General features: G+C 46.2%; 1 long non-coding RNA gene across 1 annotated transcript; it reads right to left on the bottom strand.

Annotated features, from left to right (window-relative positions):
* Window positions 1–1,878: 1,878 nt before the first annotated feature.
* On the bottom strand, window positions 1,879–3,593 carry LOC133962401 (uncharacterized). The gene is made up of 2 exons (XR_009922118.1): window positions 3,373–3,593; window positions 1,879–2,917 (listed from the first exon to the last, which is right to left on the bottom strand). It is a non-coding gene; the product is annotated as an uncharacterized LOC133962401 (long non-coding RNA).
* Between the last annotated feature and the right edge of the window lie 958 nt (window positions 3,594–4,551).

Below are 4,551 nucleotides of genomic sequence, written 5' to 3' on the forward strand. Positions count from 1 at the left end.
ACAACAAGCTATTGGATTAGGACACTGACATCAGACAGTGTCCTAATCCCATAGGATGCAGCATGGGGTCTCTGCATGTGAGCAGGTTACTAATCACTTGTGAGTACGGGTTAACATAACTAGACATTATGTAGGACAATTCTCCTTTTACAGTCATGGTGTCTGCGACTTAACCCAAACCTTATTCTAACCCGAACCCTAAAGCCAAGTCTTAACCCTGAAGCAATGGGTCAGAAAGTGAGGACCGGCCAAAATGTCCTCACTCTTTAGGATGTAGGCTCAAAACGATCCTCACAAAGATATCTGTAAAACACAAACACACACGGCCATAAACTCATTACCGTTATTAAGGCACATCACACCTACACACGCCTGAGATCCACACAGACACAGTATGGCTGCCCTGTCACCGGCCTTTTGTCTGGAAGCCGTCAGCAGTTAATTGTTTGTTTGTTATATATGTTTTTCTTTCCAAGCTCTGGTTAAGTGCAGTTTCTGGCAGTGTAATTTCGAACGCCGTCAAAGAGTCACCGAAGTTTAGAAAGTGTAAACATGATAATTGAACCACCACAGCTGCATTGCACCGAGCAGCCTCTGGATGGCAGTGTCAGGCTGTGCCACCCGCCGTCAGTCGGGGCCCTCTCTCATTAGTGAGGTCTAGCAGGCCCCCTCCGACATGTCTCATAAATGTCAACACCAGTACAGCAGGGGACAGTGGGCCTGGATGTAACAAACACAGACGCCATGAAAGTCCACTCTGTCTGTCAAATCAATCAGCCGGGCGGGCTGCGTGTTCACACCTCACATGGAAACTACCTGCGAGTTGGCATTCGGTTGGTTTAAAGGCACAAAGAATAAATCCCTGTGGGGTTGTTACAAATAATTTCGATGTAAGTAAAATGAAATGTGTAACATACAGTGCACAGACCCGGGCACTGGTCTGTGTGTTTATATGCATATGCCTGTAGTATATATCTCCTGAAGTTATTCTCACCATGCTGTGGTCAGTAAGTCCCCTTCACTATACACCCCCCCCCCCAGCCCACCCTCTCCTCTCCCCTCCTTCTCCTCCATTGCTCCTTTCTATTCTCTTCCCTCGTCTCTTTCCCATTATCAAGCAATGTGCTGCTCGCACTCCTTTTTTCTATTCTCTCCCAATCGGGCCACAGGAGCAGGTGTATTGGAGATAAGTTGCGCTGTGCTTTGTTTTCGCCCCGACACTGTCATTAATCATTGCCCAAGCCACACTTCAACATATAATAATAAGGACTGGCTGCCGTGTGGGGGCTGCCGCCCAATTGCCTTTCATTGCGCGGATGCCAAATTGGAGGTGAACGGCCATAGCCAGACACTACTCCCCTGTCCCCAGACTGTCTCATCATTTAGGTATTTATCCATCTCAGCCTTGTCTGTGGAGCTTCTCCCTTCCCTCCCAAGAGGCCCGAGATTGTTAGGGGGAGGATCAGATTTGTTGCTCCGGCTTTTTGGCTTTGATTCTGCGCCTATAAGTTAGGGATTAGAAGCAAATTTCCCACAGGGCAGTTCTGGATTTGCTGGTGTTTAACTGTTTAACCTGTGTGGCAGAGGGTGGCGGAGATGGTGGTGGTCGGGGGAGGGGGGGGAGAGGAAACAGGGGTTTGTAGGGAGACTGGTCAAGAGGCCCTGAGAGACCCATGTGGGTTAAGCCCTGAACCAGGTCAGCATTGATAAGAGAGACCGCCTTATCCATCACATCGCCAGTGGAGTTGTTAGAGTACGAGCATGTGTGTGTGTGTTTGTGTGTGTCTGTGTGTGTGTCAGTGGCTTCCCCTGAGTACCACAGAGCAATAAATCTGATTCATATTGGTCGTCCTTCAGTTACAACCCTCACATCTTGCCTGTGATACACAACATGTAAATTTATATGGCTTCAGTATATTTCACCAACAGCCCAGTTGTGTGAGACATATTTACAGAAACACAATCTTTGGATTTGACCTTTTATATTTATATATAAATGAAACAAATGTGAACATGACTTTTTTTGTGTTGTCTACCGAGTTGTTGTGCTGTATGTTGATTAATGTAGATATAACATTCAAAGATAAAAATCTATTTGGAAACAGTGGTTGAAGACACCTAAAATAACAAAACGTTGGAATTTTAAAAACATGATCTGGAGCAAAAATATTTTGGAAAACAAAAAAAGGCAAAGGTACAATTTTATAATTTGTATATTTTTTTTAAGAAGTTAAACAGTGTTAGCTCTGTACTGAACGTAATATAACGCTGAACGATCAGATTGTAACCAGCATTATTTTTATGATTGGGGTATTCAGGATTGTGTCGCTATCACACCTGAGGATTGTGGGTAGAAGTTATCATTAAACATTGTTTCTCTTTACCATCTCTAATAAGAAAATGAATGGGATTTGACTTCCTTGTGCTCTGCAGCTGAGCTCCAGCAGGACCAGATCACACTCTGAGGGTGAAAAGGTCCATGTTCTCCAGCTGCTTGTGGACTTTGGCAGAGCGGTGCCTGGTTTGGGTCTGGGGTCGGGGTTCTGGTGTGGGTTGTACTCCAGAGCGGACAGGGGGGTTCAGGCCAGCAGGAGGATCCCTGTCCTGTCAGAAACAATCCAGGTGGATTACGATGATCTGAGGGGAACTTTGGAGCCTTGAGTGTGAAGGTGTGCTCTTTGGGCTCTGCCGTCTTTACTCGTACCAACAAGGACTAAACCCTGAGGATTGAGTGGTCCGGGCTTTGATCTCAACCATCACCGCTGCTCCTCAGCTGCTCTGCTAAGTGCGCAGGTGTATTCGTAAGCAAAGGAAGACAGGTGGACGTCAACAAAGACTGAAAGGACCGCCTGGCGCGTCTGCTGTGCTCATTACCTCTCATCTTACTGGGCTGGTGTATTTGGGGTCGAGCTCAGACCTGCAGGAAAGTGAATTTTCATTACTGCTACAAACATAACGTCTTTCAAAGCATCATTTTGAACTCTCTGTTTACACATTTCTTGTGAACTTCCATATCATCCTGACGCGTAGACAGTAAAGAGCTCCATGTCAACTTTGGTGCTGTAGAAATATACGACAAAACCGTATTGATCTTTAATTAAAGAAGCTCTTAACCTTGGCTGGGCAGAGGACCCCCAGGCCAGCGAGTTAATTAATGTACTAATAGTCATAATATTTGTGCTGTGCACGGGAGGTACATAAAAGATTATCTATTGTAGGAGCAGTTTATCAGCCCAATGATGCCCGGGCCCCGTGCTGTGCGTATATCAATATTATGGGCGGAAATCTGCAATACAGACAGAAGACGAGGGAGAGTCTGTCTTTTAATATCTCCCTCAGTTCATCAGCAGTTTAGCGAGGCCCCCGTTTTACCTCCTGGGATTCTCCCCCCGATCGTAACCAGGCGGCGTCGATGGGCCTTTCCAGGCACTAATGCTCCGCTGCCTTGACAACACACAGCGGCTATAAGCCCGCTGAAAGATCCACTCCTTCTCCAGACGAGTCAGGGGTCCCTCTCCGCCGTTTACCCCACACTCCCGGGGCGGGTGTCTCATCCCCGGATCAAAACCTCATACTACTGACCTTTCAGTCGCTCCCACCAACCACCAGTCCCCCTCATAAACAGGTCCCGGTGAGGGAGGGGAGCGAGGGAGGGAGGGGGAGAATGTGTGCACGGGGGCCCAGACACCCTGTGATATCACCCTTTATAGTCGTATTGATTTCCTCTCAGGATGCAACTATTAACATTGAGCTGCTGTAGTGGCTGCTGGCTGTGTTGTTCTCTGCAGGTAAGAACACTGGCTCACACCCCCGGCCTTGTGGATTGTATATAGGGTGAGGGGCGGCGGTGGTGGTGGTGGGGGGGAAGCACAGGGGAGGCACATGCTTTTATAATTAAGGTCAGCTGGGATGCATTACAGCATTTGGAGGTGTTAAAACGGGCCCTCCTCAGAGAGTATGTTGGCATTGCCCACGCTCGTAAATTAGCCGCGCTCCCTGCTGATGTTAGGAACAGTAGAATGGGGGGGGGGGGGGGGGGGGGGGCAAGAGGGGAATTAGGTACATGATTGGATGTAGACATGAGGCCCGGGTTAGATTGTATTGGATTTCTTTTATTCAATTTCTTCTTTTTACCAAATCATTGATTTTTATGTCCGCGTTAAAAGGAACCGTAGCCACTGCGTTGAGGTTACAACAAGTGGAGTCCAATGAGATCACGTTTGCTGCATGAAGCTTCATAATTTCATTTAATTATGCAAATGGTTACCTCATGGTTTACTGAGTACTGAGCCAATGCTACAAAATGTTAGAGCGGATATGGATTTTTAGCGACCGATGCTGAGTTTCCAATGAGATGTATCGACAAATGTATATTTAAAAAATGGCGATTAATCTTAAGATGTCATTATCAAACTACCCCTTATTACAAAGAAATGTAATAAGGTTTAACCATAAACTTTATTATATCAATAAAGAAAAAGAAAACGCAAATATATAAAAATAAATCTTTTCTGCGTTGTTTAGTCTGTACAATAAAAGCTTTAATTTTAG

The sequence above is a fragment of the Platichthys flesus genome, chromosome 10 (assembly GCF_949316205.1).
Source record: "Platichthys flesus chromosome 10, fPlaFle2.1, whole genome shotgun sequence".
NCBI lineage: Eukaryota > Metazoa > Chordata > Actinopteri > Pleuronectiformes > Pleuronectidae > Platichthys > Platichthys flesus.